This window comes from Cavia porcellus, unplaced genomic scaffold, assembly GCF_034190915.1.
Source record: "Cavia porcellus strain 051 isolate PalLab524CR breed Dunkin Hartley unplaced genomic scaffold, mCavPor4.1 scaffold_11, whole genome shotgun sequence".
NCBI lineage: Eukaryota > Metazoa > Chordata > Mammalia > Rodentia > Caviidae > Cavia > Cavia porcellus.
This window is the reverse complement of record NW_026947494.1, coordinates 80,985,886-80,999,401: the sequence shown is the minus strand read 5'-3', so window position 1 is coordinate 80,999,401 and position 13,516 is coordinate 80,985,886. Positions and strand designations below refer to the sequence as shown.

General features: G+C 45.4%; 1 long non-coding RNA gene across 1 annotated transcript in view; it reads left to right on the top strand.

Annotated features, from left to right (window-relative positions):
- LOC134478030 (uncharacterized) overlaps positions 1 to 11,674 on the top strand; it is a 36,063-nt gene extending 24,389 nt beyond the window's left edge. Inside the window, exon 3 of the long non-coding RNA XR_010050371.1 lies at positions 11,554 to 11,674. This is a non-coding gene — a long non-coding RNA (uncharacterized LOC134478030). The remainder of the gene's footprint in view (positions 1 to 11,553) is intronic.
- Positions 11,675 to 13,516: the final 1,842 nt, after the last annotated feature.

Below are 13,516 nucleotides of genomic sequence, written 5' to 3'. Positions count from 1 at the left end.
AAGGTAAATTATATAATCATTTACATACATCAAGAATTTATGCACACAAAACTGTAAACCATACTTTGTGAGGACACGTTCAAATATGAAGACATAAAATTTTAAAATATTGCCTTTGCAGGGGAAAGGAATGGGAGTGTTATATGGGATACAATGGAATTAAAAATTATAGCAAAGACGACCTTGTATATATTCATGGTAGTGAGCCAAGAACAAGGGATATGACTAACTCAGCGCTCTGTTGTGGATGTTTAAAAATCCTCCCAGGCCTTTTTCTTCTAAAGTCCAATCCTTAAATCAAGTGTTGGTGAAAATACGGAGAAATTGGTACTATTCTTTCCTGTTGATAGGAGTGTAAGATGAGACAGCTGCTTTCAAAAACAGTATGACAGCTTACAAAAAATTAAAAGTGGAATTGTCATATAATCCAGGTATCCCCCTTCTGGGTGTGTTGTCCAAAGAAGTGAACACACAGTCGTGAAGAAGTATGTATCTTTGTGGATAGCAGCATTATGCACAACATCAAAGAGATGGAGGCAGCCCAACTGTCCGCTAATGGATGAGTGGATACATTCACAGGAACATCCTAAGGCCAGGCATGGTGGTGTACACCTCGAATGCCAGTACTCTTGAGGCTGGGGCAGGAGGATCACTGTGAGTTTGAGGCCAGCCTAAGCTACGTAGCAAATTCAAAGACCCCCTGAACTATATAATGAGACCTTGTCTCAAAACAAAAACAAAAACAAGACAAAACAAACAAACAAACAAAAACCCATTCAACCCTAAAAAGGAGACTCTGATTCATGTGACAACATGGGTGTGTGCCTTGAGAATATCATGCAAAGTTTTTTGAAAGCCAGTCACAGAAGAGACAAATGCTGTTTGATTCCACTTTTATTTTATTTATTTTTGTCTTTTTGAGATAGGGTCTCACTATGCAGTTCAAGCTGGCTTTGAGCTCACTTTGTAGCTCAGGCTGCTCTCAAATTTGCAGTGATCCTCTTGCTGGGACTTACTGTGTGCTGAGATTTTAGCCATGTATCACCATGCCTAGCTTCCACTTTTAAAAGTTACTTAATTTTTGAATTCACAGAGACAGAAAATGCAGTGGCAATTGGCAGAATCTGGGAGGAATCAGGAGTTAGCGTTTACTGGGTACAGGGTTTCAATGTTGATGTATGAAAAGATTTCCAGACTTGGGTGGTGGTGATGGTGGCACAATAATGTACTTAGCTTTGCTGCACTGTACATTTAAAACTAGTTAGGATGGTAAATTCTATGCACATTTTACCATAACAAAACAGGTAGCCAAGCTGAATGTGGTGACACAGGCTTGTAATCCCCCAGCTCTCAGGGGATTGTGCAGGAGGGTTGCACATTTGGGCTCAGCAGGGCCAACTCAGCTAGCAAGAATTTGTCTCAGAATAAAAAATAAAAAGAAGGCTAGGGATGTCCTTCAGTGTGAAAGGCTCTGGGTTCAGTCCCTACCATCACCACCACCACCACCACTACCACAAGAACAGAAGCCTTAACATTTAGCAGGGTTTGTGGTCTGGGCCAGGCTCACCCCTTCACCCTCCTATCTGTATCTCCTACCTGCTCCCTCTACTAAAATCTGTCCAATAATTCACAATTTTTCTCTAGGCCTTGGCATGCTCTTCCCCTTGTCTGAAATACTTTTTTCTCCTGTCTGGTAACGCATAAAATGTCTACATTCTAATCCTACATCCCAGCCTCTTTCGATCCCCAAACTTGTTTTGGTTTCTCTCCTTGGCTCTCACAGTGGATCCCCACAGTGTGCAGAATGCCCTCATCTTCTACTCCCTTGGGGAGGAGGTTGACAGCCACCAGACACGTCACCTCAAAGCAGGCCTCCTGGGTGTCCTCTGTAAAGGAATGTTTTATTTTTTAACGAAGCCCAAATATTTAGCTGCTTAGGATGCTCATTATCTTGCTTTCTGATAAATTCTCAAAGGAAAAAAAATAATTTTGAATGTTCCCTTTCAACCTGGAATTTCTTTCTAACCCTTAATATTTGCTCACAGCCCTGTGTGTGAGTGAGCCCCTCTCCGAATCTCCAGTGCTCTGTGTTGCTTTCCACCGTGTGGGGGGATTTTCAGTGAGTGGCCCATAATCCTTGGGGCCTCCTCTGCAGCAATCTCCACGTGAGAAAGGCTGTTCACTTCCTCCATCAGGGCATGCTGTCATAGTCTGCCTCTTCTTTCAGATCTAGAGATCTGAATTCAGCATGCTCCTCATCTGGAAGCACACAGCTGACTGTCTTCCAGGGTCTATCCCCAGTGGCAAGGTTCAGACTGGCCCTCTCTCTGAAGGGCTTCCTGTTTTGGTGTTTCTGTCACTAGGGGTATCTGCTCCTGAGGGCACACGACTGGGTGGGGCTGCAGGAATGGGTGCCTTTGCTCAGCAGGAGCTTTGGTGTCCCCACGCCTGTGGCACCTACCCCACCTCTGAGTGGTGAGACCAGATCCCCTCCCCACTCTGCCCAGTGTCCTCTAGTCATCTGAAGCAGCTCTGGTGGCCAGTGAATCTGGACCATAGCTTCTGGCCCAAAACTCTGGGTCTGCCCTGAGGAGTGGTGGTGGGCAGGGCTGGCCAGCAGAGGACACGGTGGGCTCTCCCACATTTTCATAACAAACAGCTATGAAAGGCTCTGTCCAGTGGCTGTACTGGTCACTGTGGACGGTCTCCTGCCCCAGCCCAGCTAATGTGTCCTTCCTTGAACACACAGCTCATCCACGATCGCCAGGTCTGGCGACCTTTGAAAGAAGACTTTCTTTCCATTTTGGCAACTTGTCTCTTGACAGACACTCTGTTCTTTTTATTGGATGGGCAATCATTTCACAAGTAACACTTTTACTTTAGTAACAAATGCCCTGCCCTGTCTTCCTGCCATCCACCTCCCAACAGAATTTCCCTCTTATCTGATCTTTTTTTCTTGGCCTCTGGTATTATGGTAAGGTCAAAGTATAAGCTCTCCAGGGGATCCCAGCATTGTAAGGACTTGACTTAAGATCAGAAACAAATTGTAGCGAAGCAAAAACATCAGGGCCACAGCGTGGAAAGCTGTGAACTCCCCGAACGGCCGCCATGTGTGCCGCTCGGCCGGCTGGCGCCCAGTCGGCTTGGCTTGGCAGCCTCTTCCTCCACGCTGTTTTCCTTGCGGGGTGGAGGGTGGAGGAGAGTGAGTCAGGGAGGGGGGCGGGCAGAACCGGGCAGCTCCGTTGCCCTTTGCCTCGTGATTTATATTTGGTCAGAGTAGCCTTGTTCCGCTCTCTTCTGGCGGGAATGTCTTGGACATGTTGTTTCAATATGAGACAATCAGCTGGACCCTCTGCGGAATGTCCCCTGAGACTGGAAACGACCTCCCAACAGGGTCATTTGTTCAGCAGAATTCTAAGTTGCAATCTCCAACATCTGCATTCTATTAATACCTTCAGAATATTTCCATCGGCTTTGGGAAATCAGAAGAGATGTTCAGCTCCAAATCCTGGAGTCTTTTGAACACTTCTTTGTGACTGTGTTTTGTGGGTGGATCTCTGTTCCCCTCCCATCCCTTTAGTTTGCTGGGGTGCAGGTGGCTGGATGTTCACATGCCCCAGTAAAACCCGAGGTTAGGGTGAAATGAGTCGGGTGGACTGCTGTGCATAACAACCCACAGTGAAAAGTGAATTTGTAAATGCACAGAAGAGAAATGTACCTAGTCAGGGCCAGGAAGGATGGTCCGGACCACTTGTTGAATCCTAGTGGGAGAAAGTCCATGCCTTGAGGTCCCCAGGGCTAAGTGAGGGTCCCAGGCGGTAAGGGATCTTGTTGGAGATTGAGCCTTGTCGTGCTCCATTGGGGGATGTGGACCTTAAAGGAAAGGCGGGGAGAGAGGAAACAGGGGAAAAAGGAGTGCAATAAAGAGAGAATAAAGAGAGATTTCTTTAAGAAAAATAAAAATATCTAGATGGAACAGAAATGAAGCTCACATCAGAGAGACCCACACTTGGTGAGAAGGTGAAATAGAGATGCAGCTCTGGTCTTGTAGGCAGCTGAGTCTGAGCCCTGAACGGTGCAAGGAGATACCAAGGATGTCACTAGGGTACAGGGCATCCTTGGGGAAATGCCGAGGACCCTAAGAAGGTACACTCTATCCAAGGGAGCACTTAATGAGTATTTACCTAGGGCATGAAGCTCATAGCCCATCAAGCAGACTTCAGGGCCAGAGGGATTCAGATGAGGAAGTGAGTTGGACTGAGGAGGAGCCTTTCAGGCTGCCACCCTCTCTTCTCACAGGAAGACGTTGAAGCCTGCCTGACATTTAAACCCTCTGGAGATCTGCAAGGCACTGAGCCAGAGAGCAGCAGGCCTTAGTCTGCTTAGTAGCAGTGGCCGTTACCCAGTGCTGTGTCATGGCAGATGCTGAACACGGGAAACCAAAAATATATATTCATAGTTATCTTCAAAGAATGGAAAAATAAGTGTCTGCTACCAACAACCACTAAAAGCATAATTTTATCCAACATGTACTTTGCTGCTTATGATTCTAATACACAGGGTCAGATGAATGAACGATTAAGTCTTAGCAAAAATTATGGAGCAACTTTCTTGGAAATTCAGAGGAATGCCAGTGTGTGATAAGGTCTCTGATAATGATAAATGACTTCCTGGTTGTGCGACTCGAAAAACACTCCTCTTTGCTGGCTGGAGTTAGCTCAGGAGGCAGGCTGAAAGCCCTCACTGGGCAGAAAGAGCGGCTACATAATGGGGCTAACCGTGTTTCCTGTGCTATCCGTCTGTCTGTCTGTCTCTGTCTATCCAGGAGAGAGCTCTGACAGACACTCCTGGCTTCCTCTGTCAGGGCCTCCTGTTCTGCCTCACCCTTTAGCCAGCAGGAAAATTCTGAATGACAAACTAACGCCTCTTTGCCCAGGGTCATGAGTGTGCTCTGTAAGCAGACACTTCCAAAGGGCAGTCATATACATTTTGGCTTTAATGCCTACTTTCCCTTTGTCCAAATTATGCAAAATATCCTGGAGAACAAATAAACAGATACAACAAATAACTGGAGTCAGATCTTTGGCTCAGGAAATTCCTGAGCTCACGTGTCTGCTGGGAAGAGGTTCTCACAGCCTGGCCCTTATTTTTTATCTATCCCCACAGGATGTACTCCTACTCTTTCTTTCAGGGTCCTCTGCTTCCTGTCCGTGTTCCCACAGCTGCCGAGGGCCACAGCTCCGGCCAGTATTCAGAGGGTCCTTGCAGTCTGTGTGAGATGGTGGCTGCTCATACAATGTGGCAGATGTTCAGCATCAGGAATCAAAACAGCTTTCACACCACGCAGCACATTCTTCTCCCAGTCCCGTTCATTTCCTCTTGGCGGGATGTGGAACAATTTCCCTCATCTGCTGCTCACTCAGTGGGTTTGGGATTTTGTGAATTTTACAGTGATACTTAGATTCCTCCAGAATCTGTTCCAAGAGAAGAGAAGGGAGACAGAGGGGAGGGGGGGGGGAGAGAGAGAGAGAGAGAGAGAGAGAGAGAGAGACAGAGAGACAGAGAGAGAGAAACAGACTCATTCCCAGCCTCTGTTTCTACTTGAGGGGTTTCTGCTTTTTGTGAGATGCAAATGAAACTGAGAAGCAAAGGAAGGAGATCAGAGACCACATGGAACTTCCTAGTCCTGAGTCCCCAGAATACCCTCCACTGATCTCTACTTTTTGCAGAAAACATGACAAGCCTGCAAGACTAAGGGGGAAATGTAAGGCAGTTTCTGTTCGTTGCACACTGGACACATTCCAAACAGATTCTGCTATACTGAATTGCCATAGAGGACTTTCTGGAGGGGACCAGAGAAGTAGGCACTGTTCCTGACTTTTATACTCAATGTAGGATTAGGGTCAATGGACTCTGTTTGGAAAATATGCTTACTGCAGTGCTCTCCTTCTGGATTCCCTGGCTATGTGCAGGTTTCTTGGCTTAAAGTCTGTTTTCCATCTCTTCCATTAGAAACCAGGAAAGCAAACTCACATTTGCAGCTCCTCGCTATGGACCAATCAGATGTTTCCCATTTGAGTGTCACAGTGCTGTGTAAGTAGTAAGTAGTACTGTGCCCATTTTACCGATGAGGAAACTAAGCTCAAAAATACTAACTCAGCTTGTCTGAGGTCAGCTGGAAATGGATGCAGCTGGGATTCAAAGCAAGATATTCATGCAGCCTGATTGTTTTACTATACCAAGTTGATTTCATCAGAAATCAACATTCCTGAAAAATGCTGGCTGGGGAAAGAGGCACATAATGGGAACTGAAGATCTGAGGACTGTTATTATTACTGTTGTTATTATTATTATTTTGGCTTCTTGTCACTTGAGAGAAATGGTCAGTTTTTCAAGGACCTTCATTCTTGCTGCTTGGTTTCCTGTGTCCCAGTAGTACGCTGGATTTCACAGGACCCTCTCAGTACCTGCCCTAACAAGGTGTAAGGGTGCCGAGGGGAATCGAGGCATCCATTTATGCTATTTCTGCAAAGGCAGAGCCAGGCAGCAGACACTGACAAAACCTGTCTGCTCCCTGAGCTTTCAGATTTGTGTGCAACTCAAATATTTACCCGAGCTCACGGCTCTGCTGGACTATATACTGGGAAATGGTTATTGACTCTTTTTGCGTTCTTAAGACAACTCTGTGAAATTATTCTGTTTCCCTGGCCTACTTTAAAGCTCTTGAATTCTGCCTCCCACCCCCATTGACACAGCTGGGTGAGCTCACCGCCTCACAGCCTGTCTCGGGGTGGCAGGCGGCCTGCAGGAACCTATTAATAGCCCTCATTTCCAGTATGTGCCTGTAAAGTCGGGCCTCATTTTTAGCAGCTCACTGTTGCTCACAATTCTAGGAAAAGTTCCCTTTGGATGTCTTCCTGCCGGAGGATGGTTCGACTCCCTCTCCCTGTACAGGGAAGAGGAGAGGAAGGAGCCCACAAATACTTGGTGGGTGAGCCATTCAGGGCAGAATAGCTCTAGCTGAAACCCCTCCTGTGGAGGGAATTCTCTCTCTGCTTTGAGAGTGGCTTTGGTAAGCTCCCTGGGATACAGTGAAGTCTGCATGGCCAGGCAATGCTGAGGTCTTGCTGGACTCACCCCTACCTTTCACATTGCTTGTCCAGTCCGTCGGACACTTAGGTGGCTTCACCTCCAAAATAATCCGGAAATCAACTCTCTCTCATTGCTTCCAACTTTGCTTGGTTGTGCAAGTTGCATCCTTCTCTTGCTAACTTGATGGGAAGGTCCTTGTCTGAGTCACCTCCCTCCCAGCTCCTGCCATCTGGTCTCTTGAGAACTGACAGAGGGTTCCGAAAGCTCATAATCCTCAGCTTGACCACGTCAATGGCTTTGTGTCTCACACTGTGCCAAAAGCCGAAGTCTTCAAGTGGTCTCTGTAGCTTGCAGGACTTGCCTCTTTCTCTTTCTTGGCTCTTGTCTTCCATCACTTGCTTCTGCCCCTCTTGGGCTGGCCACACCAGCCCTGTCCCTTGCCATCGCTCTCTCTGTGTTTTACATACGCTAACCCTCCGTTCCCCCATCTGAAATGGCTTTCTCCGGAAAACGTAACAACATTTCTACTGGTTTCTGCCCAAACATCCTCTCCTCTGAAAAGCCTTCTGAAACCACCTTAAATAAGATAGCACCCTCAGCACTAACCACCTGTGTTCCCTGCTATGGTTCGAATATGAATAGCATCCCTTAAAGGCCACAGACACCTAGTGGATGACCCATCCTCAGAGGAGCAACTCTAGCCAAATTCTCCCCAAGAAGGGAGTCTCAAGTGTGTTCCCAGGGTGGCAGTATTGAGAGGCGCTGTGAGCCTTAGTGGGACCTCAGAGGAGATCCTTAGGTCACTGGAGGTTGTACTAGAAGGAGATCGAGGGAGCTCAGACCAGCTTGTTCTATCTCTGCTTCCAGGCCCACATTTTGAGCACGTATTCTGAAACATACTCCAACCATAGTGTGTCTCTTTCATGAGAGGTCCAGTTAGGGCTGCCTGATCTTGCACTTATGTTTTCAGAGCCATCAACGAAAATAAACCTCTCATTGCTACACAAGTGGCATGTGCCAGGTACTTTGTTATAGTGATGCAAAGCTGACCATTCACTCCTGTTTGGCTTCTCTTTTTTTTTTTTTTTTGTCTTATTACTAGCTGGTAGATCATCTGTTTGCTGTTTTACACCACTGAAAGTCAAGCTCCAAGAAGGAAACAGAGCATGTTGCCCCAAATAAGAATATAATAAATGTCTAATCAGGGAGTAGTATTGAGTAAAAGTGACAAAGTATGGCCAAACTGCCTTGCATTGGGAATGCAAGTGTTCGGGGAGAGGGAGAGGGAGGAGGAAAGAAGAGGGCATGCAGAGGGGTGCTGTGACCAGGGGAAGTGTCTGCTGGCCCTCAGGAATGAGATTATCCAGGTAGGGCTTTCTAGGTTGGTCTTCATGTGCTAAAACTTTATTTGTGCATATAGCTTTCTTTTTCCTTGATGAGAAATAACTAAAGAAGAAGATGGAGCCCCACAGTGAAGTGATGACTTGCTAGTTCACACACACTGGCATCAGAGGGCAGAAGAATATCAGCAACCAACATCTGACTATTCTCTGAAATCTTTGTGATGGCATTAGCTCTGCACAGAGCATTAGGACATAAGCCAGTGTGGTTCAAATTTTATGGGTTGTGACTCTGGTTTACCTATAGATAGACTTTTGGGAACCCCAATTATCTTTTATTGGAAAAGCCCCAGCTGACTCTCAGGTCAACCTCAGGACAAAAGACAGAAGAAAACATGGAGTCAGGAACGTGAAGTTACTGTAGGGGAGAATATCAGTGAAGAACCACTAACCTCCTCGCCATGGACCTTAGCATTAAAGGGAATCTTAGAGTGTGGCTCATCGGCTTGCCCCCCAGCTTGAGCCCCACGAAGCTGGAGCAACAGCTCCTTATGCTGGTGGAGGGAGCCTTCAATATCCATCCCTGAAGGGAGGGCAGAGAGACTGGTGGAAGAAACGGACTGATCTGCCTAACAACACAAGTCAGCCTCTTGTTGAGTGTTCCTGGAGAACAAGTGTTCTCTCTGCCAAGATACCGTGTTCTTTTAAAGTAGCTAAAAATTATAAACATTAGAATCAAAAATAAATATTCAATATGAACCTTTCACGCAGTGTTCTTGAGTTTGTCTCTGACCTATCAAAGAACAAACTTTATTCTGCTTTTACTAATAGATTTGTTGGAAATCCATGGTGCCAGCCATAACTGTTTTCCAGTAAAACAGATTGTGACTAAAAGTGCTAACACATTTATTGTGAGACCTAATTATACATCAGGTACTAAGACATAGCAGGATTGGTACATCTCTGAAGTTAACCTCTCTTCAGTGGAAGAAGTCCTGACCTTAAGACCCAACATTACAAAGATACCAGTCTAGGCAGCAGAATATTTAGTGCAACCCTAGCTGTGAAAATACTGATGTCGCATTAAAGAAAAGATTCCCCCTGCCAGTTAACAAAGAATGGTGAAACAGCTGTGGTAACCCATATTCTTGTCTCATTTCTGTCTTGCTTGCCTGTAACCAGACGGTGTTTGAATCCATCCCAGCTTCTTTGTGCATCCCTCTGTGCTACTGGTCTTCACTTAAAGTCTCCTTTAAGGACTTTATCTCCCTGCTAGGGTTGGCTTCTATGCTGCACAGTGGCTTCGGGAACTCAGAGTGCCCTGCACCCTGCCTTTGCCTGTATCTCCATTTGACTCCAGCTCGTTGCTTATGCCTCTCAATCTGAGTAAGGTCAAGACTCAGCTGTCTATACCAGTTGGTAGAAATAAAGGGTCAAAAGCAGGAGGCTCTGGGGCACACAGAGAGGTCTGAATGGTCTTGAGATGCTGCCAAACCAGGTCTGAGGGTCTGATGGCCTGTGGGTTCCCTTGATACCTCCCAGGAGTTTTCTGGCAGGGACGTTATTCCTTTACCAGTGAAATAATGAATTACACGTGATGAGGAACAGTAGAATAGAGATCCATGCAGTGCTTCTCTTCCAACTCTTTCCTTTTTCTTTCCACCTTCTTTTCTAGAAACAAACAAACTAGAAACAGTTGAAAGCTCAAACTTAAATCCTTATAAGGAGGCAGCTTTACTAGCTGAGAATTGCAGGTCTACAGAACAGTTCCAGATTGCTGTGGACTAGGGTTTGTGAAGGGTTTATGATTTCTTTGTTCTTTCCCTCATGCTTGTATATGGAACCTGGAATCCAGTCCATAGGAATGGCCTCTGTGCCTGCAGTGGGCAGTGCCCAGAACTTGGAGTCAACCAGGGCTGTCAAATCACCTTTTCAGGGAGCTCTGAGGGATACCCAGCTGAATATCAAGGCTCTTTACCAAACACTGAATGCCAGCTTTCCTCACTGACAGAATTGTGCTTGTTATGTGGGCATCTACAGAGCCCTTTACATGGGGGCTTTGCATGGCTTGGGTTCTGCCTGGTGAAACCTCTATAGTCTTCTGGAACAATCATGGCCTCGTTCTCCAATTTAATAGGAGAACACAGTGAAATAAACCAGATCTTGGCATCTGGCTTTGTGTGGCTATTTCCTGATTTTAGAGCCAAATGAAAGGAATCCCTTCTTCTGTAAAAAAAAAAAAAAAAAAAAAAAAATTGTCCTTAGCTGAAGGAATCCACAGCTACTGGTAGGTTAAGACTTATGCTTCAGGGATGGCTTTTAATGTTGCTGGAGTGAACATCTAACTAAATGCAAGCTAGGACAAAGGTTACATGGAGTTCGGCCTTACAACCATCTAGCCTTTCTTATGAAAACTCGTATGTCTGCATGCTATCTGGTTTCCCTTCTTTTGCAGGTTCATCCAGCAGTTGGGTGCTGGACTAAAGCCTTCAGGACATGGCTTTGGACCCTGCCACTGTCTTGTCTTGGCTTCAGATCCTTTAATCAATATCTCCAAGATTTGGATTCCTCTTTAGTTACCTGGCACTAGTATTGGTCTTATGAGCAGCTCTGGGTGCCACATGAGATGATTCCTGTGCATTATGGAGCACAGTCCAGGATCATGCTAAATGATCAAAAATGTTGGCTCTAGCCCAAATCAGTTTTGAAAAATCTGAGCAATGATGTATAAGTTTCAAAATGCAAAGAAAAATCAAAGTTTTTCTAACTTCTTTGTCATTGCAGAGAAAAAGGCTGCCTTGACAAATATAATAATATTTATCCAGAATCAAGAGGACAAAAAGTCTTCTAGGAGAGCGACTTGTTTTTTGATGGAAGAGAATGTTAACCCTTCTTCCAGCAGCATTTAAATTTGAACACTTCTTTGGTGACAATCTTTTTGAAATATACCCTTCAATTTCCTGCCTTCTTATGCAAAGTTTCCTGAACATAATTCATCAGTTTCCTTCTGTCCTTGGTTGTCACTATCTACATCGATTTTGCTGTACTGTGTTTTAGATGGGGACAGTGTGGGAACAGGACTTAGCACGAGTGTCACTTGCCTTCCTGCTTTTCTATGCAGTGAACACCCACCTACTCTGCTCTGAGCAGCTCGGTGGGCTCATGGCTCTGCGTTCAGACCTCTCTCACATGCGCCTCCAGATGCTCCTGACACCTCTGTGAAATGCCCGGCAGGAGGTAAGTTGTGCAGGTCTGCAACAGGTAGTGAGCTTTTTTAGAACTTTTGGTGACTTTCTTTTGGGCTCGGGATAATGCATTTGCTTAGGACATCCTGAGATGCAAGTTTCTGGGTCCTGAGATTTTATTTTCTTTGCTGACATCATCATTAATCTTGCATTTACCAATTTTATTTTGCTTTTAATCTTTTCTTGGAAGGACTAAACCTCTACTGAATTATCTCCATTCTTAATAGATCCACTTGTGTTGGATTTGGTGCTTCCTATCAAATGTTTCCATTGTGAGTGGACAGTGGCTCTGTGGGTAGGAAGAGTAGTTCCTCCCTAGCTAATGGGTGGACACAGTCCTCAGGAGTTCACAGACTTCCTTCAAATGCACAGTAAGCGGAAACCCAGGAGGGACCTGCGTCAGACAGTTCCTCACCCAGGGTTTCTCCTGCTCCTTGGCAGTTCCTTAGACTGAGCCCATGTTCAAATTTGAGGAATATTTGGAAAGTTACAAGAATAGCACCAATGCTTTGTACTTAAATGACATCACACATGTGTGTTCATGGCAGTGTCTGCATGGATTTGATGTTCTGTCCCTAGGATCGTTCAAATAGTAACTAAATTCAAATATTTGAAACATGAGTAAAACTCTGATGTAAAAACAAAATGCTTTGCCAGGAAAACACACACGGGTGTGCACACACACACAGAAAGAGAAAGTGAAAGAGAGAGAGAGAGAGAGAGAGAGAGAGAGAGAGAGAGAGAGAGAGAGAGCAAATTATTCCTGTTCTTGCAGTTAGAATTCTGTTGAAGTCACAAGCTGGATTATTGGATTTCATCAGTGCCCCATAATTGAAAAAGCATCATGCAAGACACATGTATGTGCAATAATATAACCCACCTTGTCTCCATGTTGCTTTAAAAACATAGCACACAAGTTTATTTTGCAAAGACTGAGTGAGATAATACCAAGTAATACTTCCAGTGGTATCTGAGAAGAGTGCCTGGTTTGACTTAGTGGAAGCATGTCACTGATGAAGATCCTGACATCTCTCTCCAAAAATGCCAGCTTTCTTTGTGAAATACCCTCTCAACGCTAACATGTGATATCTGATATTCTAAATTATGGCACAGGGGAGGAATGACCTCATTTCATTCTCTGTAAATGAATTGATAATAATATGTGTCCATGCCTGTGATAATAAATGTTACCTTTTCCTATTTTATTGTGGTCACTACTGTGCACTGTGACCCTTAGCAAAGAAATGCAGAAATCTGCCACTTCCTTCAAGGCGCTTACCCATAAAGCTATTGAAGAAGAGTTCGTTATGAGGCCTGGGGGTCACCTTGGCTATGCAACAGAGCCCAGCAACTCAGGCTGTGGCCAAGCTGGGGGCCAAATGCTAGTACTGCCCCTTGCTTATTTCAAGACCTTTGGAAGTTACTGAATGTCTTTGTGCTCCCACCTAAGATATGAAGACAATTACAATCACAATTATTTTTAAAAGCAGAGTAATGCCTGGCACTTAGTAATACCTCTATCTCGAGAGACAACAGTATGGTCTAGAGGAGACAAGAAAGTCTCCTTAGAAAGAGTTATGTGACGAGGTTACGGGAACACTGAATGACGCGTAGGTTTGGGTGGTGAGGGGACTGATTCAAGAGAAGCCAGACTTGGGTTTTTGTGGAGTGTGAATTTGAACAGGGTGGGTTCTGGAGGAAGTAGGGTTCTGTGGGACCTCTAGTGCTGGGCAGAAGGGAATCATGGGGGACTTTGCCACTGGGGAAGAGTATGGGGAGGGAGCAGATGTGGGGACAGTGTGATGGCAGCCTAGCCATCAGTTTCTGAATCTGTCCTTG